The sequence below is a fragment of the Pseudophryne corroboree genome, chromosome 3, assembly GCF_028390025.1.
Source record: "Pseudophryne corroboree isolate aPseCor3 chromosome 3, aPseCor3.hap2, whole genome shotgun sequence".
Lineage (NCBI taxonomy): Eukaryota > Metazoa > Chordata > Amphibia > Anura > Myobatrachidae > Pseudophryne > Pseudophryne corroboree.
The window spans coordinates 679704136-679731844 of NC_086446.1; positions in this window are offsets into that span (position 1 = coordinate 679704136).

Here is a 27709-nt window from a genome sequence, read left to right on the forward strand (position 1 = left end):
CACATGAGATATGAACTTGCGATACCAATGCGGTGGGATCGCATATCAGCATCGCAAGCCCTGTACACAAGGTGCTATGTGCACCATATTCTATGCGATTTAAACCAGTTGGTTTAAATTGCGGGTGCATAGGCCCCTTAACAGTTTAGATGGTAGATAAGAGAGGTTCTCTCTCTATACAAATATGCATATTGATAAAATTTAATTCTTTGTTTTTTATTCCAGGGATATCATAAACAAAGGCAGATGTGTTTAATATATTAATTAGATTAGATATTTACACTAGGATCAGGGCTTTTATGATTTCACTCTGTAATTTACACCACACATTTTTTTCTTCTTGTGGTTTCACAAGCACTTTAGTAAACGTGTTCTGTAAGTCAATTAATAAACAATATTTGTAGGCTGTTTTCCATTATTTACGTGTTACCTTTTAGCCATTCTTGTACAGAGGGAGATGTATCAAGCAGTGAAATTATTTTTCTTATCCTTTTTTTATGTACATTATTTTTTCAGCAAAGCCCTTTGTCTATAATTGGAATTTTATTAAAAACCACAGATACTGCATTTAGAACATTTAACAATCTCAAAAATATTTGGAGTTTTTCTATACTATTTATATTTTAGCAATTCCTGTGCAAATTGCACTTGCATTTCACAATCTCTTCATCTGGATAAACCTGGGTTGTTCTATATCGGCTGCTTGATCAAACAGCCGATATACCGTGACCGGGTTGGCGGGTATACCCTGCAGCACATATGATGCCGGATATATCGGCCGACTGCCCATACTCTTGCTGCAGGGACTGACGTCAAGGTTGGGAGGGCAAATTCAAATACCCTCCCAGCTGTGTTGTGAGGACTGACATATTGGTGGTCATTCCGAGTTGATCGCAGCCAGCAACTTTTTGCTGCTGCTGCGATCAATAGTCCACGCCTATGGGGGAGTGTATTTTAGCTTAGCAGGGCTGCGATCGCTTGTGCAGCCCTTCTAAGCTAAAAATTTTTCAAGCAGAAGTAGACTAGGCCTATACCTACTTACCCTCTGCGATGGATCCAGCGATGATGGGCCCGGCTTTGACATCACTCCTCTTCCCTGCGTTCTCCTGGGCACGCCTGCGTTATACTCACCACTCCCCGAAAACGGCTCCAAACGGTTCGGATCTGCCCAGCCACGCCTCCATCCTGTCAATCTTCTTTGCGGTCCGTCCTGCGACCGCTTTCTTCTTTAGACGCAACGTAACCCGGCGACCTCTGTTGCCGGGCAACGTCGCACACGCGCATTCCGCACCAATTTGCACCGCAGCGATAAACCGCTGCATGTGAATGGGTCGGAATGACCCCCATTGAGCGGTTAATCAGTATGTGTATATGTTTACCTGAATCGAATGCTCTGTTGGCGCAACAAGTGTGTGCCCAGCTTTGGATTATTGCAAAGAATTACATTTTGTCACCGGACACGGGATCATTCTGATCTGATCGCTCACTGCAGTTCTTCGCAGCGCAGCGATCAGGTCAGAACTGCGCATGCACCGGCACCGCAGTGCGCCGGCGCATGGCTGACAGCCGACAGCTGTCGTTGCCTTGCGATCGCCTCTGCCTGATTGACAGGCAGAGGTGGTTGCTGGGCGGGAGGGGGACGCTGTTTTGTGGGCGCAGTCCGGCCAACGCAGGCATGGCCGGACTGTGCGGGGGGCGGGCCGCAGCGGCTGCGTGATGTCACACGCAGGGGCTGCTACCCGGGCAGCGATGAGTAGCTCCCAGCCAGCACGCAAAAGCTGCACTGGCCGTGAGCTACTCCTGAAATGCAAAAGCATCGCCGCTGTGCGATGCCTTTGCACTTCTGCGACGGGGTAGGGACTGACATGCGGGGCGGGCTAGTCCTGTGCTGGGCGTCCCCGCGCATGTCTGTGTCTTCCTGATCGTAGCTGTGCTAAATTTAGCACAGCTACGATCATCTCAGAATCACCCCCACTATAAAGTGATCCCCTGATCTCTAAATAATTTCACAGTCTACAAGCACTCATTACAGCAATCACTATTGCGATCTGCCAATTATCAAATAGAAGTATAGAAGTTCCCATCTATCAGAACAACCCTCCAACTTACTTCTTTATATCACTGACCTCTGTCAGGAGCTAAAAAAAACATTTTAATCAACCTCCCCCAACCCCCCACCCCCACCCCCACCCCCTCCTTCCAGGAAGCAGGAAGACTCTAGCTATAATTAAAATGATAGCTTCAATGTAGTTGCTATGGGCAACACCTCCACTGGTCTTCTTTAGAAGGTGTGATAAATCTCCCCCTGATTCTGTCTATTCTTACATCCTTGGAGAGCATAAACGCCTTCTTAGGGCTTAATTCAGACCTGATTGCAGCAGCAAAATTGTTCTCCAATGGGCAAAACCATGTCAAGTGCAGGGGGGGGGGGGGCAGATATAACATGTGCAGAGAGAGTTAGATTTGGGTGGGGTGTGTTCAAACTGAAATCTAAATTGCAGTGTAAAAATAAAGCAGCCAGTATTTACCCTGCATAGAAACTTTATAACCCACCTAAATCTAAATATCTCTGCACATGCCCCACCCGCAGTGCACATGGGAGGTCATTCCGAGTTGATCTTGACCTTCTGACGTCACCCGCGAAGCCAAGCCCATTTTTTAGCAGGAGCCGCACCGGTGTCAAACATGTAAGTGACGTCTCTGCCGCCACATCATGCAGATTAAGGGACAGAACAGAGCTCCTGCACATGCCCAGTGGTAGCAGGTCTTTTACCAGGTTTGCTCGTGTGGATCTGAGTCCTCAATCAGTGGACAGGACTCTTAAGATTTTAGCTATTTTAAGATATCCTACTCTATTTCCCTTGAAATTCCCTGAGCTCGTGAACAAACAAAATAGTGCAAGATATAGCATAAGATATGGCTTCTCACTTTAGTGTGATGACACAAATCCGATACAATATCATATGTTACATACACACGGTACAATATGCACAAGATAGTGTACTATCTAGCTAAAATTGAGCTGCATGTTCATTCGACATAGAACATCGGATACAACCCACGGGAGCGTGCGCAGCTCTATATCACATGCAATATTGTGCATACACACGGTGCAATATAGTGCACTATGGTGCTAATCAACGAGGACAGCAAAACTGTAAAAATCGCAAAAATTGCAAAAATACGTAAAATCTGAGACAAAAAATTTAATTTCTGAGACAAAAAAGATAACTTCTGAGACATAGCAAAAACTGCGTATGCACTACAAAAACTACGTGTGTAGGGGGCGTACTAAAGGGCTGGACTCGCAAAAGCTACGAGCAGAGGCGTGTTGTGGGCGTATGCAGATTTTAGATAGGCGGAGCATATGCATTTTTTTGCAACTGAACGCACGTTTATGGTGTGCAATTTCTGAGTCTACCTTAAAATCTGCACAGGCTGACCTCAGTTGTAGAATGTTCGATGTACTGTATACTATACTCATTGGGGGTAATTCCAAGTTGATCGCAGCAGGATTTTTGATAGCAATTGGGCAAAACCATGTGCACTGCAGGTGTGGTAGATATAACGTGCAGAAAGAATTACCATAGATTTGGGTGGGTTATTTTGTTTCTATGCAGGGTAAATACTGGCTGCTTTATTTTTACACTGCAAATTAGATTGCAGATTGAACACACCACACCCAAATCTAACTCTCTCTGCACATGTTATATCTGCCTCCCCTGCAGTGCACATGGTTTTGCCCAATTGCTAACAAAAATCCTACTGCGATCAACTTGGAATTACCCCCATTGCTTCATTACCTCCAGCTGAAGCAGCTCATGCTGCTGACCACAATTCAGTTTATTCAGCTGCATTGAAACTTATTACCATGTAAGGGAGCTTTAAACTATTTAACAAATGTATTACTCTGAAATATCTGTTAGTAGTAACCGAATAATTCTTTAAGTTAATAACAATGCAGATTTGTCAAGAACACACTTGTTTTCCTACAAACATGTACAATAACATTTACAAGCAAGTTTTTTTTGTTTTGTTTTGTTTTGTTTGGTTAATGGCTTTTGGTTTAAAAGCTGAGTTTTTTATGATTTAAAGCAACAAACAATTATTATCTTAAAAAAATCATACCCACATACATGTGTAAGTTTTGTTTTGTTTTTTTCCCCTTAACAAAGAAACATATGTTCAATAACATCACCACAATAATTCTGATTTTGTGGACATTTTAATTATGCACCACTTTTTTTTTTTTTTATGTATTTTCACATTAATCAATAACATAAGGAATGTTAATAATAACAAAGAAACAAAACTAAAAAGAATGTTCCCAAGGGAGCTATATACAATTTTGGTATGTTACAGACTTAACTTCATATTAGTCAGTCATCATTAAAAGGTAATTTTTATTTATAAAAAATACAGTGAATTTCAACTGTTTGAAGTCGTCTATGACAATGAACGGTTCTTTATACATATAGTAATTAGATTGACATTATTCCATTCGAGTCATACAACTTTTTGACAAATATTCTTCCTTGAAGTAATGCCAAGATTGCTGTCTATTAATTCAACGCGTTTCGTTCAACAGACTTCATCAGGGGTTTTAAAATCAAAATTTTGCAATACAGGTATTCCTCATAGCAAGTCTTCAATAGGCAGATAAAGTGTTAAGATGGTGTCAGATAATAATTTACCGTATGGAATATCAATAAAATTTTCATTGGATAGTACCCATAATATTTTAAAACAAGGGCCCTCATTCCGAGTTGTTCGCTCAGTAAATTTTTTCGCATCGCAGCGATTTTCTGCTTAGTGCGCATGCGCAATGTCCGCAGTGCGACTGCGCCAAGTAAATTTGCTATGCAGTTAGGTATTTTACTCACGTTTTTTTCTTCGTTCTGATGATCGTAATGTGATTGACAGGAAGTGGGTGTTTCTGGGCGGAAACTGGCCGTTTTATGGGTGTGTGCGAAAAAACGCTACAGTTTCTGGGAAAAACGCGGGAGTGGCTGGAGAAACGGAGGAGTGTCTGGGCGAACGCTGGGTGTGTTTGTGACGTCAAACCAGGAACGACAAGCACTGAACTGATCGCAGATGCCGAGTAAGTTTGAAGCTACTCAGAAACAGCTAAGAGGTGTGTAATCGCAATTTTGAGAATCTTTCGTTCGCAATTTTAAGATGCTAAGATTCACTCCCAGTAGGCGGCGGCTTAGCGTGTGTAAAGCTGCTAAAAGTAGCTTGCGAGCGAACAACTCGGAATGAGGGCCAATGTGGATAACTGTAGTTGAGCTTCTCTGTGATTCAAAATACTTCTAAATGCAGCAGAGCAAAGAAACATTAATATGTCATGTATGTAAATTTCAACATAAAAAAAACTATTTTTTTTTCCTTTTTGCGCCTGCATTTGTGGATTCACCAGCGGAAGTAGCTCATCTTGTTGTTCAACGCAGCCTGTCAGTAGGTATGGTTGGCTCAATGTTATGTGTGGCTGATGTTAAATTGTGACATCAGAAACCTTTACGCAAAAAATGCGACAAAGTGTAAGTTTTTTCGCAAAAAAATTGGATTTTTAAATCTAATCGCAAAATTTGCACATTTGACAAGTCCACCTTTTTTTTTTGTAACATTAAATTAGTGTTGCAGATTTTCTGTTTGGGCGTGCTTTCGCAATTTTGCGATTGGTTGCAGTTTTTGCTAATTTGTTCTTTTTACGATCCTTACTGAATTAGCCTCTATAATCACACTCTGGACCTTATTCAGTAAGGACTGCAATCTCTGCTAAAAAACAGTTTCTGCGATCAAATAGTTGCTGCCCCGGAACAGAGAAAAAATGCCCATTGCAGAAATTGCGAATGCATCGCAATATGCGCGCTGATCGCAAAACCATATGCAATTACCGGAACATCGAAGATTTTTCCTATCTGCGCCAGGCAAGGTCACCCACAATTCTTGCGTGACAAGAGGCGTGACAAGAGGCTGGAAGTGGTCTGCACTGACGTCAGGGGCCCTCCTTAAAAATGCTTGGGCACGCCTGCGTTTTTTCAGACATACCCAAAAAGCGTCAGGTTTCTGTCCAGAAACGCTGGCTTCCTGTCAAACAGCGGCTGCACTGCGATCACAATCTGTATGCAATTTCTGACACTATTTTTGCACATGCATGCGCAATGCAAACGCTGTGCCGTCGTTCCATAATTGGCCGGATTGCGAATCGCAAATTTTGCAATCCTTACTGAATGAGGTCCTCTAGCCAGATAGTGTGCGATATAGTGCAAATTGCACTGTGTGTTCCCATCTTTACCATGAGGTGGGAGAATGTGTGCTTAGAAAGTGCAGTATTGGTTCTGTTATGTATATGTATTTATTTATTTATAAAGGTATGTTTAACCTTTTCCTGGCTACTTATTTATATTATTTGAATGTTTGATACAGGCTTTACTATAGACCAGTGGTCTCCAACCTTAATTGGGGTGTGAGCTACTCGAGAAAAATAAAACCTCCTGAGGAGCTACTAAAGTTTTTGAAAAAGAATGCTGTACTTGAATGGTTGCTGGCACGCTCTCAGTGTTAAGACTGGACTCGTGGGCAGTGGCGTAGCTATATATTTTGCACCCACCTGCCAAAAAGATTCTGGCGCCCCTCCCATTGTTATATTAAAATTAAAGAGTTAGCATGCACCGTGGGTGCGCATGCTCCAAAAAGAGGGTGTTGCCTCACTGTAAGGGGTGTGGTATTGCAGGGCCGAAACTAGACTTTTCAGCACCCGGGGCAAGGAAGCATTTTGGCGCCCCCCCTTCCCCCCCCCCCCCCTCTCATTACACAAAAAATTATCATGTTATCAAATATTTAGAAAGGGGATACCATTGAACAAAATTGCGCCTCATGTTCTCCAAATGTCCTAAGCATCTGTCACATAGCCCCTGTGTGTCTCCACACATTGCACCACATCACTGCACTACATGATTACACTAAATGCCCTTTATATTGCACTACACTATGTACATGCCCCTATATGCTGCACTAAATTACTACACTATCCCCCATACACTGCACTACATTACATGCTCCTAACACTACGTACATGCCCCTATATGCTGCACTACATAACTACACTATCCCCTATACACTGCGCTACATTACATGCTCCTATACACTACACTACGTACATGCCCCTATATGCTGCACTACATTACTACAGTATCCCCTATACACTGCACTACATTACATGCTCCTATACACTACACTACGTACATGCCCCTATATGCTGCACTACATTACTACACTATCCCCTATATGCTGCACTACACTACTACACCACCCCCTATATGCTGCACTACATTACATGCTCCTCTACACTGCACTACATACCTATATGCTGTACTATATATTACTTCATTACACTACACTACATCTGCATTACCAACAATAACACTACATTACTATTACTACACTATCCATGAGGAAGATCTTTACTTCTTTGTCCTGTGGAGCCCTGGACACAGTTGAATGATGGACTCAGTGGAGGGACGGGGACGGGCCTGGTCTGCAGCAGCACATGGGTGGCTGGTCCTGGAACAGGGACCAGCCACCACATACAGCAGATCACTTGCAGAGGAGGCGGGTGCAGCAGAAATTGAATACAGTCCACTCACTGATACTCTGCTGTCCCGCCACTTCTCCTCCAGCCGGACTGTCTTCTAGTCACTGGAGGGCGAAGGGTCGCTGCCGTATAGCTGGGACAGCGTGCAGGGATAGAACAGTGTCCCTGAGCGGCTTTGGCAGGCGGAGCATCGAGGGTGAGTGGCGGCTGTGAAAGGCGGACTCGGGAGGCGCGGCTTCAACCAGTGCTCCAAGGAGAGCCCGGCTTCTGTGTAACAGCTCCACCCCGTGTCCGCCTCTCACAGCTGCACAGCTCCGTGTCCTGTGTCCTTCTGCTTCACAGTTCACTGACAGGCACCAAGCGGAGCTGCGCTTGCATCGCAGCTGCTTCCTTTGACTGTACCCGCCGGGTCTCTTAGCGCCCCTCTAAATCCTGCGCCTGGGTCACATGCCCCCCTAGCCCCCCCCCCTAGTTTCGGCCCTGGGTATTGCAGGAAAATACCTTATACCCCAGTTTTGCAACCTGCACACCCAGACATTGGCCACCACATGAAGAAAAAATCCTGATTCATCCCCCTTATATTATTTGTCATTTTTCCTCCTTATAGTAATGCCCTTTACACATTATGCCACACACCGTAATGCCCGTGACACACTATACCACACACAGTAATGGCACTTACACAATATGCCACACACCATAAAGCCCATTACACATTATACCACACACCGCAGTGTTCCTGACACATTATTCCACACACCATAATGCCCGTGACATATTATGCCACACACCGCAATGCCCCTGACACATTATGCCACACACCGCAATGCCCGTGATACATTATGCCCCACACCATAATGCCTAACACATTATGCCACCTACTGCAATGCCCATTATACATTATGCCACACACTGAAATGCCCATTACACATTATGCCCCACAGTAAAACTTCTAATTCATTTTAAATTACCTGCTCGTTGTCAGGGGTCTCATGCTCATTGCCAGGGGTTTCATGTTCGTTGCCAGGGGTTTAATTTCTCTGGGTGTCCTGCTTGTTGTCAGGGGTGTAATGCTTGTTGCCAGGGGTGTAATGGTCATTGCCAGGGGTTTAATATTTTGAGTTCCATCGCTGTTGCCAGTGGTGTCATGCTCATTGCCAGGGGTCTTGTTGCCAGTGGTGTAATGTTTGTTGCCAGGGGTGTAATGCTCTTTGCCAGGGACCTAGTTGTCAGGGGTGCAATGCTCATTACAGGGGTGTAATGGAAGTGCCAGGAGCGCCAGCGCTAAGCGCTCCTGGCACTTCTGGATATCTATAGCGCTGTGCTGCCTGACAGGTGCTAGAGGTCAAGTATGACCTCTAGCGCCCATTTCCTCCGTGGCGGAGGAGTGCTATGGATCTAATGGGGGGATCAATTGCGGCCTCCCCTCCAAAGTTGGGCAGCAGACCCGGAGTGCGGCTGCAAACTACCCGTCGGTTGGCGACCGCTGCTATAGACCCTCTATAGTTAAATATTAATACTGTATTCCATAAAGTATTCAATATATAAAAATGTGTACATTAATGTCCAGGGTCAGTATTAGGTTCCTCTATCACATCTCCAGAGTCTCAGACTTGCTCCAATGTTCCACAGAGTGGGAGATTGTGGACTGCATTTGGAAACCCTCCTCTAGAAATCCTGCATTTGCCACTGGTCAGTATCATAAAGTGGGAGGGTTATTCTGATAGACGGAATCTTCCAAGTGCTGATTTCAATATCTCAAGAGTAAAACCACAATGGGAGAAGATTATCTGCGGTACAGTACCCCTAACCCACTTTGTATCCCATATACTACATTTGATACATATACTAATATGATAGACACTGATACAGTACTTTGCATGCATAGGTTTAGAGACAGAATAGACAAACATGTCAAATATATTTGCTTTCGTCCGCATTTCCAATAATTGCTAAAGCTGTACACTGGCTGATTTATGCCGGTAGGATCTCTCAGTCACATTCTGTTTACATCTAAAACATAAATCAAGGAATTTAAATAAAAATAATGGTAGTCTTTAGTTGTCCGTAGTTTTATTTTATAACACAAGAAATATTGATACTGGTCAAGCCTTGGAATATTTCTCAGTAACCATGTCAAAACTGCTAAAGTGCCTGTAACCTGATACAAGACTCGTGAGACCAGTAATCATGTCAGACGCACACAGTCCTGCGAGTGCGACATCCTGTGTAGTCACATGACTGATTCTTCTAATTCCTGGAACATCCTTTTACAGACAAAGAACTATTGTGCTCTATATAGACATGGATAGCTTGGAATATTACTTCATTATAAACGTGAATACTACCTGACCTCATTGGCTTTCACAATAATCGTACTTATTGGCATGGAGTCTATGCCCACTGTCAGGCCTTCATGGTGATTAAAGACTACATTTAATAATATTGATGTAGATTATAACTTAATTATGTTATCAGTTGTAGCAATCTGCTACCCAATCATATTTCTGCTCACTAATATTAAAAGATCGTTAAATATAAAATGCAAATTGAAACAATATTAAATGGTGTGTTGTGATATTTACTATTCTGATAGTTGTCACTGTAATCCTTTCAAAATAAAGTGGCAACATATTACAATTAGTGATGAGCACCGGAAATTTTTCGGGTATTGTGTTTTGGTTTTGGGTTCGGTTCCGTGGCCGTGTTTTGGGTTCGAACGCGTTTTGGCAAAACCTCACCGAATTTTTTTTGTCGGATTCGGGTGTGTTTTGGATTCGGGTGTTTTTTTCAAAAAACCCTAAAAAACAGCTTAAATTATAGAATTTGGGGTTCATTTTGATCCCAAAGTATTATTAACCTCAATAACCATAATTTCCACTCATTTTCAGTCTATTCTGAACACCTCACACCTCACAATATTACTTTTAGTCCTAAAATTTGCACCGAGGTCGCTGGATGGCTAAGCTAAGCAACCCAAGTGGCCGACACAAACACCTGGCCCATCTAGGAGTGGCACTGCAGTGTCACGCAGGATGGCCCTTCCAAAAAACACTCCCCAAACAGCACATGACGCAAAGAAAAAAAGAGGCGCAATGAGGTAGCTGTGTGAGTAAGCTAAGCGACCCTAGTGGCCGACACAAACACCTGGCCCATCTAGGAGTGGCACTGCAGTGTCACGCAGGATGGCCCTTCCAAAAAACACTCCCCAAACAGCACATGACGCAAAGAAAAAAAGAGGCGCAATGAGGTAGCTGTGTGAGTAAGCTAAGCGACCCTAGTGGCCGACACAAACACCTGGCCCATCTAGGAGTGGCACTGCAGTGTCACGCAGGATGGCCCTTCCAAAAAACACTCCCCAAACAGCACATGACGCAAAGAAAAAAAGAGGCGCAATGAGGTAGCTGTGTGAGTAAGCTAAGCGACCCTAGTGGCCGACACAAACACCTGGCCCATCTAGGAGTGGCACTGCAGTGTCACGCAGGATGGCCCTTCCAAAAAACACTCCCCAAACAGCAGCACATGACGCAAAGAAGAAAAAAAAGAGGCGCAATGAGGTAGCTGTGTGAGTAAGCTAAGCGACCCTAGTGGCCGACACAAACACCTGGCCCATCTAGGAGTGGCACTGCAGTGTCACGCAGGATGGCCCTTCAAAAAAATACCCCCCAAACAGCACATGACGCAAAGAAAAATGAAAGAAAAAAGAGGTGCAAGATGGAATTGTCCTTGGGCCCTCCCACCCACCCTTATGTTGTATAAACAGGACATGCACACTTTAACCAACCCATCATTTCAGTGACAGGGTCTGCCACACGACTGTGACTGAAATGACGGGTTGGTTTGGACCCCCACCAAAAAAGAAGCAATTAATCTCTCCTTGCACAAACTGGCTCTACAGAGGCAAGATGTCCAACTCATCATCATCCTCCGATATATCACCGTGTACATCCCCCTCCTCACAGATTATCAATTCGTCCCCACTGGAATCCACCATCTCAGCTCCCTGTGTACTTTGTGGAGGCAATTGCTGCTGGTCAATGTCTCCACGGAGGAATTGATTATAATTCATTTTAATGAACATCATCTTCTCCACATTTTCTGGATGTAACCTCGTACGCCGATTGCTGACAAGGTGAGCGGCGGCACTTAACACTCTTTCGGAGTACACACTTGTGGGAGGGCAACTTAGGTAGAATAAAGCCAGTTTGTGCAAGGGCCTCCAAATTGCCTCTTTTTCCTGCCAGTATAAGTACGGACTGTCTGACGTGCCTACTTGGATGCGGTCACTCATATAATCCTCCACCATTCTTTCAATGGGGAGAGAATCATATGCAGTGACAGTAGACGACATGTCCGTAATCGTTGTCAGGTCCTTCAGTCCGGACCAGATGTCAGCATCAGCAGTCGCTCCAGACTGCCCTGCATCACCGCCAGCGGGTGGGCTCGGAATTCTGAGCCTTTTCCTCGCACCCACAGTTGCGGGAGAATGTGAAGGAGGAGATGTTGACAGGTCGCGTTCCGCTTGACTTGACAATTTTGTCACCAGCAGTTCTTTGAACCCCAGCAGACTTGTGTCTGCCGGAAAGAGAGATCCAAGGTAGGTTTTAAATCTAGGATCGAGCACGGTGGCCAAAATGTAGTGCTCTGATTTCAACAGATTGACCACCCGTGAATCCTTGTTAAGCGAATTAAGGGCTCCATCCACAAGTCCCACATGCCTAGCGGAATCACTCTGTGTTAGCTCCTCCTTCAATGTCTCCAGCTTCTTCTGCAAAAGCCTGATGAGGGGAATGACCTGACTCAGGCTGGCAGTGTCTGAACTGAATTCACGTGTGGCAAGTTCAAAAGGTTGCAGAACCTTGCACAACATTGAAATCATTCTCCACTGCGCTTGAGACAGGTGCATTCCACCTCCTATATCGTGCTCAGTTGTATAGGCTTGAATGGCCTTTTGCTGCTCCTCCAACCTCTGAAGCATATAGAGGGTTGAATTCCACCTCGTTACCACTTCTTGCTTCAGATGATGGCAGGGCAGGTTCAGGCGTTTTTGGTGGTGCTCCAGTCTTCTGTACGTGGTGCCTGTACGCCAAAAGTGTCCCGCAATTCTTCTGGCCACCGACAGCATCTCTTGCACGCCCCTCTCGTTTTTTAAATAATTCTGCACCACCAAATTCAAGGTATGTGCAAAACATGGGACGTGCTGGAATTTGCCCATATTTAATGCACACACAATATTGCTGGCGTTGTCCGATGCCACAAATCCACAGGAGAGTCCAATTGGGGTAAGCCATTCTGCGATGATCTTCCTCAGTTGCCGTAAGAGGTTTTTAGCTGTGTGCGTATTCTTGAAAGCGGTTACACAAAGCGTAGCCTGCCTAGGAAAGAGTTGGCATTTGCGAGATGCTGCTACTGGTGCCGCCGCTGCTGTTCTTGCGGCGGGAGTCCATACATCTACCCAGTGGGCTGTCACAGTCATATAGTCCTGAGCCTGCCCTGCTCCACTTGTCCACATGTCCGTGGTTAAGTGGACATTGGGTACAACTGCATTTTTTAGGACACTGGTGAGTCTTTTTCTGAGGTCTGTGTACATTTTCGGTATCGCCTGCCTAGAGAAATGGAACCTAGATGGTATTTGGTACCGGGGACACAGTACCTCCAACAAGTCTCTAGTTGCCTCTGCAGTAATGATGGATACCGGAACCACGTTTCTCACCACCCAGGATGCCAAGGCCTCAGTTATCCGCTTTGCAGCAGGATGACTGCTGTGATATTTTATCTTCCTCGCAAAGGACTGTTGGACAGTCAATTGCTTGGTGGAAGTAGTAAAAGTGGTCTTACGAGTACGACTTCCCCTCTGGGATGACCATCGACTCCCAGCAGCAACAACAGCAGCGCCAGCAGCAGTAGGCGTTACACGCAAGGATGCATCGGAGGAATCCCAGGCAGGAGAGGACTCGTCAGAATTGCCAGTGACATGGCCTGCAGGACTATTGGCATTCCTGGGGAAGGAGGAAATTGACACTGAGGGAGTTGGTGGGGTGGTTTGCGTGAGCTTGGTTACAAGAGGAAGGGATTTACTGGTCAGTGGACTGCTTCCGCTGTCGCCCAAAGTTTTTGAACTTGTCACTGACTTATGATGAATGCGCTGCAGGTGACGTATAAGGGAGGATGTTCCGAGGTGGTTAACGTCCTTACCCCTACTTATTACAGCTTGACAAAGGCAACACACGGCTTGACAAATGTTGTCCGCATTTCTGTTGAAATACTTCCACACCGAAGAGCTGATTTTTTTGGTATTTTCACCAGGCATGTCAATGGCCCTATTCCTCCCACGGACAACAGGTGTCTCCCCGGGTGCCTGACTTAAACAAACCACCTCACCATCAGAATCCTCCTGGTCAATTTCCTCCCCAGCGCCAGCAACACCCATATCCTCCTCATCCTGGTGTACTTCAACACTGACATCTTCAATCTGACTATCAGGAACTGGACTGCGGGTGCTCCTTCCAGCACTTGCAGGGGGCGTGCAAATGGTGGAAGGCGCATGCTCTTCACGTCCAGTGTTGGGAAGGTCAGGCATCGCAAACGACACAATTGGACTCTCCTTGTGGATTTGTGATTTCGAAGAACGCACAGTTCTTTGCTGTGCTTTTGCCAGCTTGAGTCTTTTCATTTTTCTAGCGAGAGGCTGAGTGCTTCCATCCTCATGTGAAGCTGAACCACTAGCCATGAACATAGGCCAGGGCCTCAGCCGTTCCTTGCCACTCCGTGTGGTAAATGGCATATTGGCAAGTTTACGCTTCTCCTCTGACAATTTTATTTTAGATTTTTGAGTCCTTTTTTTACTGATATTTGGTGTTTTGGATTTTACATGCTCTGTACTATGACATTGGGCATCGGCCTTGGCAGACGACGTTGCTGGCATTTCATCGTCTCGGCCATGACTAGTGGCAGCAGCTTCAGCACGAGGTGGAAGTCGATCTTGATCTTTCCCTATTTTTGGAACCTCAACATTTTTGTTCTCCATATTTTAATAGGCACAACTAAAAGGCACCTCAGGTAAACAATGGAGATGGATGGATACTAGTATACTTATGGATGGACGAGCGACTGCCGACACAGAGGTAGCTACAGCCGTGGACTACCGTACTGCGTCTGCTGCTAATATAGACTGGATGATAATGATATAAAAAATATATATATATATCACTACTGCAGCCGGACAGGTATATATTATATAATGACGGACCTGCTGGACACTGTCAGCAGCACTGCAGACTCCTAAAGTAAGCTACTAGTAGTATCAAGAAGATAGAAAAAAAACAAAACACCACAGGTAGGTGGTATACAATTATGGATGGACGAGCGACTGCCGACACAGAGGTAGCTACAGCCGTGGACTACCGTACTGCGTCTGCTGCTAATATAGACTGGATGATAATGATATAAAAAAAAATATATATATATCACTACTGCAGCCGGACAGGTATATATTATATAATGACGGACCTGCTGGACACTGTCAGCAGCACTGCAGACTCCTAAAGTAAGCTACTAGTAGTATCAAGAAGATAGAAAAAAAAAAAAACACCACAGGTAGGTGGTATACAATTATGGATGGACGAGCGACTGCCGACACAGAGGTAGCTACAGCCGTGGACTACCGTACTGCGTCTGCTGCTAATATAGACTGGATGATAATGATATAAAAAATATATATATATCACTACTGCAGCCGGACAGGTATATATTATATAATTAATGACGGACCTGCTGGACACTGTCAGCAGAATGCGTTTATAGAATAAAAACACCACACGACGAGTGTTTAACTTTTTCAGGCAGACAATCACAATATACTGGTGGTGCACTGTTAAATAATATGTACTCCTGCTACTGCTCCCCAGTCTCCCCCACAATTAAGCTGTGTGAGCACTGAGCACTCAGCACAGTCAGATATACATAGATGATGCAGCACACTGAGGCTGAGCACAGATATGGTATACTGTTACTGTGTCACTGTGTATCGTTTTTTTTCAGGCAGAGAACGGATTATATTAAATAATAATATAATAAAAAAACTGCACTGGTGGTCACTGGTCAGTCACTAGTAAACTCTGCACTCTCTGAGTACTCCTAAGCTCCAGTAAATCAAGTGTCTCACTCTCACTCTCGCTCTTCTAATCTAAATGGAGAGGACGCCAGCCACGTCCTCTCCCTATGAATCTCAATGCACGTGTGAAAATGGCGGCGACGCGCGGCTCCTTATATAGAATCCGAGTCTCTCGATAGAATACGAGCCTCGCGAGAATCCGACAGCGGGATGATGACGTTCGGGCGCGCTCGGGTTAGCCGAGCAAGGCGGGAAGATCCGAGTCTGCCTCGGATCCGTGTAAAAAGGCTGAAGTTTGGGGGGGTTCGGATTCCGAGGAACCGAACCCGCTCATCACTAATTACAATGACCTGAACATTATAGAAATACATAACAAACATTATTATTTTTATTATTATTATCCTATGTTTCTATGGTGCCACAAGGAGACCACAACACCTTGCAAAGTACATGAACAGAGACAATAAAAATAAGAATTTACTCACCGGTAATTCTATCTCTCGTAGTCCGTAGTGGATGCTGGGAACTCCATAAGGACCATGGGGAATAGCTTTCTTTTCTTTTCTAGAAGCTCAGGAGAGCCCCTAGTGTGCATCCAGCTCGAGCCGGGCACAGATTCTAACTGAGGTCTGGAGGAGGGGCATAGAGGGAGGAGCCAGTGCACACCAGGTAGTCCTAATTCTTTCTTAGAGTGCCCAGTCTCCTTCGGAGCCCGCTATTCCCCATGGTCCTTACGGAGTTCCCAGCATCAACTAGGATGTCAGAGAAATAAGAATAAGAAAAAGAGACTTACAATACAAATGGGATCCGTTCAATGTGCCGGCTGTCAGGATCCAGCCGGCAAAACAGGACTATTCCCACTCGTGGGTGTCCACAACACCCATAGAGTGGGAATAGATCCTGTGGCAAGCGCAGTGAGCCCATAAGGGGACTCTTTGCGCTCGCCCTGCTGCTGGCATTCTGGCGGGTGGGATGCCGCTGTCGGGATATGTACAGCCGCATCCCACCTGCCGGTAAATTGTATGTATTCCGTACAGAGCATTGTAGAACATAGACCTGGTTTCTAAACATTGCTGCATCAGCAGTCATAGTACCCAAAAAAGCAACAGGGCGGCAGAATCCAAGAATTAGGCAATGGGAAGGAGACATAGGCGTTTCTATAAGTTGCCCTCTGTGCTCCATCGCCTGGTTTACGATGCCAGCACTTCTGGAGCGGTTCCCGGCAGGCACCATGGCTTGTTGCCGAGGCAACCTGTGTGCAGTAACATAAACAATGTGTATAAACACAGTGCATCAAACCAGACATGTTATAAATTAACATGATAACTGTGAATTATATAAATGTGAGTGTACTCTCCAAAACAGGGGTCCTCAATTAGTGTTTATATATACTGTAAGCTTCCCTGGGGCAGGGATTGATGTGAATGGCCAAATATTCTCTGTAAAGCGCTGCGGAATATGTTAGCGCTATATGAATAACTGGTAGTAATAATAATAATAAAAATAATAATAATAATAATAATAATAAAATAGCAGTGTTACTGAGCGCAGGGACAGTTGCTATTCAGTGCAGCTATCCCCACACTGCATCAATGCTGAATTGCTGCGGTGATAAGTATCCCTTGCCACAATTCGTGGCAAGTTTGATAATTAAATCATCGGGTGCTATCCAGTCCCGATGGTGTATAGATCCCTATGGCTGTTTTAATTAACACTTATGATTTAACATAAACATTTTAAAATAAATAGTGGTAGCTCGCGTCAAAGGATTGCAGCTCCCTAGTATTACAAAGTAGTTTGCCGATGACTTTCTCCCAAAATCTTTGTACCAGGACTCATGTGACTACAGCAATTCCTTTCAAACAAATATGCATGTTCGTTATGATCTACAGTGGTAGACATGAAATTAGAGATGACAGGAGCTTTGTAGACTTTCAGAATAGTGGTAGAACATCAAAAGGTGGATAATTGTAATAAGTTCCATGTTAGTAAGAGAATTTAAAGCTGACTTTTCTGATTGGCATCTAGCTATTCAGTGATGACTCATTATCCTAATGTTACTTTATTACGTTTGACCATATTTCTGTTCACATGATTTTCCCAGGATGAAGAACAGACTATCTGGTCACATGTGTCTGGGAATGCACGCCTTTGAGAGGCAATGGAGAAATACATAAGAAAAAAATAAAAATTTTGAGTGCAGACACTGCCTGAAATTTGAGGGCCCCGTGCTTGCTTAGAGTCTGAAAAAGAAATTAGAAATGCTTTGCTATTTCAAGAGGCAATAAGAGTAGGTTTAAATCTGTAGGCAGATGCACAGAGTAGCGTTGGCCATTGACAATTTTCAATGGTTTCCTGCGATTGACGATGGTTTTACCATTGATGGGGAATTCCGACAGAAGGCCATCACTTTTGTGTACTGTGAATTAGCAGCTGCATTTCCTCTAATCTGTGTATACATGGCCACGAACCATTGAAGATAAAAGACCATAGTTTCTCTGTCGGTGGATATCGTAAACAGATGGCCTGAATCAGAAATGTATGGTATTCCAATATTTATGCAGTTTGATTTGCTGCACATATAAGTTGCATGGCGCATGGATCCCGATGCTTCTGCGATGTCAAGGAGGTGGTTACACAAAAAACATGTGTGTGTTGCGACTTTTATAGTCGTATTGGAGCCAGCAACTGCATCCCTGTACGCGGTTTCACTGGTGCGTCTTTGTTCTGTCGGCCATTCTGACTTGCATAAGGTTACTCCCGAAGGCCGACAATTGACTGATGTGCACCTGGTGCTTTGTCTTTATATGCAGCCGCTTAAAATTGCAAAGCTACCGGTGGGCATCTCAATACAGATCACAGTGTCTGCAACAGTTACATCTTTTCACATAATAACTGCGTACAAAGACAGAGTTGAGACAGGATTAGCGTACATCTCTGAATCAGGCCCAGACTTTCTACATTGAAATGGGATGCCCTCTTTTGGCATCGGTTCCACAGAAATCACTGGGAAAATGGTATGGCTACCATTTTCCAGGAGATGTGCAGTAGAGAAATCATCGGTAACATGGCACTGTGCCAGCGTTTACCCCTTAACTGCACTGGCAAGAGTGAAGGGAGACTGCACACAGGCCTCCTCCTCTCTTTAGGCCTCATCTCCAATCCACCAATGCCATGCCCACTTCTTACTTGTCCATAACTCAAATATCAATTCGAAATACACCTACAATGTGGAAAATTTGAACTACCACCCCAGCTAGCGTTCCTCTCTATCTTCTGCCAGTTCCGGCTCAGTAACTTTCGTGCCTGGCATTGCAGGGTTTATTTCTACTGACTTCCCATATTTGTCCTCCCTCCCATCCGTCTGTCTCTTTCTCTCATCTCTGTCCCTACTTCCCCTGTCTGTCTCTCTAATCTCTGTCCCACCTACCCCTGTGTATCTCTCTCTGTCTCTCTCTCTCTCTCTGATCTCAGTCCTCCTACCATCTCTCTCTCATCTTTGGGTGGAGTAGAGGTGCTGGCTGGATGGTACAAACCTCCATTTGACTTTCACTGCTTCAGAGCAAGCCAGCAGAGGATGAGGCCTCCACTGAGCCACTGAGAGCTGTAAGGAGGGATGGGGCCTCCACTCGGCTCTAGTGCACAACTGCTAGACAGACATGTAAGACCATTATATTATTTATAGATTATGTGTTATGTATAAGGTAAATATTTTTTCTTCACATTTTTGATTAAAAAAAATATAGAACCAAGTAATTCTTCTGCATATTGTCATTTACATAATAATTGTTTTGGGAGCTGCCAAAGATAAAATGAAATAAGGCCCATACACACTTGACGATGCACACGTCGTTAACGACCGTCGTTAACGACTTCCCTTGAACTTCCCTTCAACAGCTGAGCAAACGACATGAGCATACACACTACCAACGACCAAAGACCAAAGACCATTCATCGTTGAAGCATCCAAGCTGAACAGTTTATTAAAATAATGAGCTGGGAACAGGGCTGGTGAACAGTGGCTTGGTCGTTGGTCGTTCACACCATACACATTCAACGACGTCTCTGGTCGGTAACGACCATAGTGGAAATTGAGCATACATGCTCCACAGATAAGCGAGGGTCGTTAACGTCCCACGGGGCCGCGCATTGGTGGTCGTCGGATGAATACACACTTGACGATATAATGAGCGACGTCATTGATGAGGGCTGAAATGAACGACGTCGCTCATTTTATCGTCAAGTGTGTATGGGCCTATAAGTACAGAGCTAAATAAAACAGTGACTGTGTGGATATAACTGTAGTAAAGGGAAACTTGCTCTAGCAGAATATTTTGAACAAACATCTCCAATATCAGCTGGAACTGTCTTTGGTTTTTTTTTTTTATTAAAATGTGCAATTTCTTCTGTATGTTTCTTTTATGTTTCTTTAAAGAAATGGTCTCTTATGCGTTGCATCTGGCCAACCATCTTTATATGCTCTGTCTTCCTACCAGTGCATGCAAAGTCAAAGAATCTCTGATCGCAATTGTGTTTAATATTAGCGTTTCCCACACACATACCTTGTATTAATAATGACCCCCTTTTGATAATAAAACCCAATGCAGGTGTCTGAATGAAGCTCCTTTGACTCGTTCCCGTCTGTCAGCTGCAAATGGCTTGGTGAGAATTGATCTTTCCTAAAACCCACAGATGGGCCAGTAAATGAGAGGGCTGCAGATCCATCACTCATTCACAATTCATTTACACATGGGGCATATTCCAGGAATATCTGAAATTCCAATCTTCTTGTAAGTAACATATTGGATGCATCAGTGAAGGTGATTCTGCAGTTTGCGCAAAGAAGACAGACACAAATAAACCTACACCGTATTCACTGATTTACAGGGATTTTCCATAAACCTACTTTCTTATCAGATTCTGACAACATTCTCCTTCCTCAATCAATTGCTAGCACACCCCAGAGTATCCTTGTATTCCTACACTGCTGTAGTTTATCTCTTATCCTCACAACAATCTCACATATAGGTCCCTACCAAGTGCTGAAAAGCAGCTTTACAGTCTTACAAAACAAAGTAGAGTCAGACATTGCAGTTACAGGGCTAAGGTACAGTCAGGAATATCATACTATTTTTGACTTACTTTTATAATATAATAAAGTTCATCGTGCTACATTGCATTTATATTTTACACACACACGCGCTCTATATGTATATATATAGTATGTACATCTATCTATCTGTACAGTGAGATTACATACACAAAATACATATTTACTTAAAAAATAGTTTACCTTAAAAGATGCACTTTAAAAATGCACATAGCATAGACACTGAGAAAGTAAAAGAAAACTATGGAATTTCTGTAAAATCCAGCTGAGTGTATAAAAAGCTGCTAAACTGATTTTTAGAATGTGTCCTTGTTGTTTTCTGTGTTTATGTATCTCCCAACTGCTATGTGCATTTTTACAGTGCATCTTTTAAGGTAAAAATTTTTTAAGTAAATATGTATTTTGTGTATGTAATCTCACTGTGTATTACCACGTTTTTGTATATGGCTGCAAACTTGCTGTTGTTAATATATGCTGTTGGGACATGCTGAACTGCTGCTTATAGTTTCAGTGGTTTCAGCTGTCCCTTCTACTAAGTGATGTGGGCGGATGCGCACATAGACTTGGGCTATTTAAACCAAGTGGAGCGTCCGACTGGCCAGCCTCCTGACGAAGTGTGATACGAAACGCGTTGGTGCGTGGCCTGTCTGATGCACGGTGTCCAACTGTGTAGCTGCTCCGATCGTCCATCCTGGTGAGGTGTCCCGACGGGTCATGACTTAGTCGAAGCTGGCGGCGCGGTGTGAGGTCCCAGATGGGGGCGTGCGGGTATGCAGCATATGCCAGTGTATTATGATCTAACCATGTGGTAATCAGCCCACACTGTTTGCTATATGGTACGAGCTTTTTTAAATTGTTCTGTTTGGATGCTGTTTTAAATTTATCAATAAACAAGCAGTCTGCACTATGAACACCTTTTCCTTCATCCTCTATTCTTAGAAATATATATATATATATATATATATATATATATATATAAAGGGGCGGATTGGCCCACCAAGACAGTTTCTGATGGGCCGGTCCCATATCCCCCTCAGCCAGGCCTATCCAGCTGGGCTGGCTCACAGTGCTTCCAGTACTTGCGGTTCATTGTAATGCAATCCGGAAGTTAGGCTAGCGGGCACTTCCAGGTGCAGCTAGCTGTGAAAAGTGGTGAATCTGTTCAACCAATGGGGGACCTGGAGAAAGTTAACCAGCCTAGCAGCATCCTCTCGCTGGCCCCGGCCAAAGGTCTCTTCAACGAGCCCGGCCCAAGAGCAGCAGAATAGCGATGGTCGGATCCGGGTTCATTACACCCGCAGCCACCCTAGCTCACGCACTCTCACTGAACTGGCCGGAGCGGCAACTAAGCACTGAAGGGGACCGGCAGAGAGGTTATTTTTAATTACATTATTTCCATTATCATGTTGGTGTAAGGGTTAGGGCGTTCCCAGGCACAGTGTATGGTTTGGGGACTGGACATGAGCAGGATGTACCTTGTTCTCAGGATGTCAGCTGATCAGGCAGCACTCACAGCCAGCCCTGGGACAATCTCTAATGCAAAATCTTTCAGCCCTATAGCTGCCCAATGTCTGTCCATGATGATGGGCCTATTTATGTAATGCAGTGGCTACGTATGTAATGCGGTGGCTATGTATGTAATGTGTTGGCTACCTATTGTCGAAGTCAAAAATATTACATAGAAAGAACATACAGACTCTACACATATAAGTCGCTATGCTTTCAAATACGCACAGCGAGCACAGCAATATATGGTAACATACGCATTTACACGGACATGCCACAGAGATGGATTCAACACTTATTTCATACAGCACATAATTCTAATAATATCAAGCGCCAGACATCATAATGATTTAAAATTATATAATGGAGTAATGTCATGTATGTGTATTATTTGAACGAAGCAAGATAGACCTGTCGTATTTGGTATTAAAGCAATCAGATTAATGTGTAGATTCATTTGATACTTGTTATTAAGTTGTAGGACATTGCAACAAGTATTTATGATTAAATGTATGACAGCTAAAATCACTCTTATTAGGACAATAGACACTTACAGAAACAGGTGGTGGACAGGAAACTCAGGCCAGCCCCTTTTGATGTCTTCAAGGCTGAACCTGTCTAGCATACGAACAGACCAGTGACTCATCATGAATGAGAAAGTTCCCTCCCTTAAACTAGATAACACATTACAGAGACACACAGTTGCGAGATGCTGTTTTGTCCCAGATGATGATGGAGATGCTGTCTGCCCAGTTCCTGTATTTATTTACAGAGAGAGAAAGAGTGATATGGAGGGATGAATTTATATGAGAAAGATATGGTAATTGTATCGCTGGCCTGTAACTGTATGTATTAACTGCTTACTGTATAAATTGTAACCATGTAACTATATGTATACCGTACATTGTGATATATTGAATACATATCCTTTTAATAACAAATATATACATCAATGAGCTTTGGAACTCAGATAATGTGTGGGTGTATTGTTTTCTCTTATGGGATGCAGTGTTTTGCGATGTATAGCGCACATTCATGGCACATGGTAATAAGATGTGCAGGCATCTACAATATATATCAGAGCGGGCATTTTAAATATTTGTTAGAAAGCAATTTGGTATTTACACTATGTAATGTGGTGCTATTTGTATAATGTGATGCTTTACGTGTAATGTGGTGCTATTTGTATTATGTGGTGCTATTCATGTAATGTGGTGCTATTTGTGTAATGCAATGCTATACCTGTAGTGCGGTGATATACATGTAATGCATGTATTTACAGATGGGGGCTCGTCCGGGATATCACGGTCTTAATGATGCACTGTACATTACAAACGCGACGCTGTGGTCGATCAGCTTGTGGTGGACGCATCATGACGCTGAGAAAATCATATCCGTGTGTTCTGTTGTGTTATCAGTAAGCCGATGATATGAAAATTCAAGGGACAATGTGTTTCTCATAATATTTAAGATGCTAAAGCGTATTTTTATTGTTGCAAAACAAAAGTTCAAATAAGTCATATTGTGTTTGATTCAGATTGGATTGTTTATCTGTTAAGTAGATTTAAAAGTACATTTAAAAGTTGCTGCATAGCCTTGATATAGTTTTTTTTTTAAACTCAGGCCTAAAATAACTTCTGGTGCTTGTATGATTTGTGATTTCTTTGTGACAAAGGAAGCCGTATGGTCTATCCTCCATTTTGGACTAACCACATGGCCTGTCCACCATCTTGTGTAAACCTCATGGATGTGGAAGGAGGAGGAGCAGTGGCCATTTTAGGAAGGTCATTTTCTAAATAGCTGATTTTCAGTCTGCTCAGAACAATCAGTTTCCTTTGTCACATCAAGCACCACTTATGAGTTACCAATGCATTTATTTAACCCATGCCATAGTCAATTACAAATAGTTTCAATTGGGTCTAGTGAGAGTAAATGGTGAGATAAATGCTTGGCTTAAGAAATTGCACACAGAAAAAAAGAAAAAAATACTTTTTTTTTCTTCTTCTTTCCCAGGATTTAGTTAACTCTCTGTTTGCTATAAGATAGGCATTGACATGTTAATTAACTGGTTCAACCACTAGTACAGGCAGGCAAAACATCTTTGATATGCAAATTAGAAGCACTGAATGGGTGAAGGTGTCTCATAGAAGGCCAGTGAATGATACATATATATAATATTATTATAATTATGTGTATATTTATATCAGTGTATGTTCTGCAAGATAGCTATTCAATCTGAATCATATCATTTAAATTATAGATTATTGCAGTCATTATAGATCTGTGTGAAATCGGACACATTTGTTGCTATATAGGTACATTTTAAATAACAGTAGTTAAGGAAGTAAGTGTAAAGACACAAACGCAGTTCTGGCCTGGTTGTTAAGGTTTATACAGAAAAAAAACTGGGTGTTGTGTTAAGTGAGCGATTATAGTTAGTATTGCTCACATTTATAGAGTTGTGTGATTTGTTTTATTGCGTACGCACATTGGTACACGTGGTACGGAACGTGAGGACAGCGTACAAAAACGTGCACGTGGCGCAAGGCCGCACACGTGGCATAGGGTACGCACGGTTGCGTAATTACGCAAGCTTGAGTAGGGTTGTGTGCGCATAATAAAACCACACAATATTTGTTCAATTAAGGTGGGATAGTAGACATTTAATACAATAGCACATAACTATCCGATTTCAAAAGCAGGTTACTCTAAATTTAGTTTAAAAACTGTAAGCACCTCTGGGGGTAAAGCTGCCAATCAGAACGAGTGAAAATTTTCTGTACAGAAAAACAAAGTGTATTTGAGTGAGTGAAAGCGGAGCGAGTGGAGCTGAACCCAGGAACTGAAGCGGTCTAAGTGGCTGGAGTGGTAACACTGGGTTAGTAGAGGCCCGATGACGTAGGGTTCGCTACCTTGCGTGATTAGAACTAAGTGGTCTAGGTGATCTGAAGTGGTCTAGGTGTCCCATACAGCTAGGTGATCTGGAGTGGTCTAGGCTAGGTGGTCTACAGCAATCGTAGGGCATATAGATAACTAGTATCTATAGTCTTGCATCGCATGTCTGTGTGTTCTGCACAGCACAACGTGATACCATTGTGTCATATGCGCTGTGGAAAAGCATACGCAGACGTGATTGTATAGACAAAGGGGTTTTTCTTTGATAACATCGGGAAATCTTTCTGGTGGGCTTCCACTGGAAAGGGTGAAGGATAGTTATCTAATTTCTCTGTTTTTCCCCCTACAAAGAATTCCAGTTGAAAGATACCGAAAAGGAATTTTTCGCTGCCTCTCTTAGGAAAATATTCCAACAGAACCTCCACCGAAAGAAATTACGGAGCTGTAAGGTCTGATAGGAGCCCTAAGTTGGGTACATCGCCTTCGCTATTGACAGTGTATGGTAGTACCGGCCAACGTGGGCAAGAGTGGGTGGAAGCGCTCTGAGAACTTTCACCGTCGCCTTATATTGAGTATTTTGGTATTTGTGGGAATTGCCGAGAAGGCAAGACCCACAAATTATGGGAGCCAGTTGCTCAACTAAGGGACGTATGGTAGCCAGGGTTCAGGCAGAAGAGTTGGGACCGAGAAGGTCAGCATACAAACTATAGAAAATAATAAAAATATAAAAAATATGACTGTAACCTATATATGTACTAATGAATGTTGAAGTTTTATTTAGGAGAAGGTGACCTGATTGTTTTCAGCCATTGCTCATGCACTCAGAGGAGTATCCATCCGGTAAAAGAAGAGCAGTAGCCTGTGGGGGAAGTGGCTGAGACCAGTGGAACTGGTAAATATGGTATCATTCGTGTACATATATAGTAAAGCCCAAAAATAAAAATAAAAAATCAAGAAAGTAACGTCAGAAATGGAGAGAAACCTGTCTGCACATTAGTATTTGCCAGTAGGAAAGCGGACAGAGACAGGGTAACCCCCGGGTATATCTTTCAGTTACCATATGAGAAGTATTCATTCCTAGTAATGCCCCTAGTCAAGATGAGCTCAGAAATGTTTGTTGGACCATGTACAGACCCTTAATACGGGATGAGAAGGATTGAATGAATACTTCGCATGACCTAGAAGCTTGTTAATTTTTTTTTTTTGTCTTTTGCAGTAATAGAAAACTCTCCATCTGGATAAGATCACTGGTAAACACTAATTCGGCAAATGGGAGGTAGCTGTCTCTGTGCTAATGGACGGGCTCAATAAGGCATTGAGAGCAGGGTGCAGACTTCTTTGCAAAATTGGAAAGGAGTCACAGTAGCTAATCTTAGAAAGTGTGCTATTGAACATCACAAGAATAGTGCTAGGCGCAGAGAACAACAGGTGGAGAGGTTGAGGACGGTAAGTATTCTGGCACATACAGGAAAGACCCATCAGTCCAAACCCCAGATTCCTAATGGTCAATAATATGTTACACTTGTAGGAAGGAAGGGCATTTTGCAAGAGATTGTAGGAGTAGTAGGACACATAGTCAATATAGACCCCCTAGCCAGAAAACACAAGCCACATTATTAAACATATAGACGGGACCAAGGGACATATAGTAAGGAATCATAATCCATATAGATTCGGCTAATGGGAAGAACAAAATAAATGCAACATTACCCTTTGACCAAACTTGCTGGGGTTAAGATGAGGCCTCTAAACATTTGCTTCTTTCTCTAGCAGAAATGGCCCCTGATTAACTTAACAGGAGCTAGATATAAGACTAATGTTACATTTCACAGTTCTAGATTCATGTCCATCACAGGTAGAGGAAATCATTTCACAGATACCGGGTTCCCTATGAATTTAGGATGGACAGGACACTGGATTGATGGCTGGGATAGTCCCAATAGCAATATGATAAACACAGAATTTTTTTTAAGGGGAGTAGACGAAGTAGAGAATCACTTCCCCGCAGTGCCCAATCCAGTTGTCAAATTTTTATAAAATCTTCTCCACCTCTACAAACTGATCTGTCACCAACCTCTATTCTGTTTCTCTACAGTTTCCTCTTCATCTTTAGCATTCACACAGGGTGGTACAATACATGGACCCGATTACAGTTCAAACTCCACATGCCTAGGTCCTTCAGAGTTCTGCCCGAACCCAGTATATCCCAACAGCATGATAACACCAGTATTACTGCAGTGTGCCTTGTCATGCACAAAGGGTGGAGAAAGGATGAGAATACTGGTGAAGGGAAATTTTGTATAGACACTGATATGCCTGTTGGTGAATGGCAAACCTGACATTTTCTTTTTCATTTTCTTCTTCTTTCTCTCCTCTAGAGATGTTTTCTTTTTCTTTTTTTTGAGTTATGCTCATGGTACTCTACACTGCAAACACACAATGACTTCGTACAGTTAACACCCTTTAGGAATTATTGTTATGTATTGGT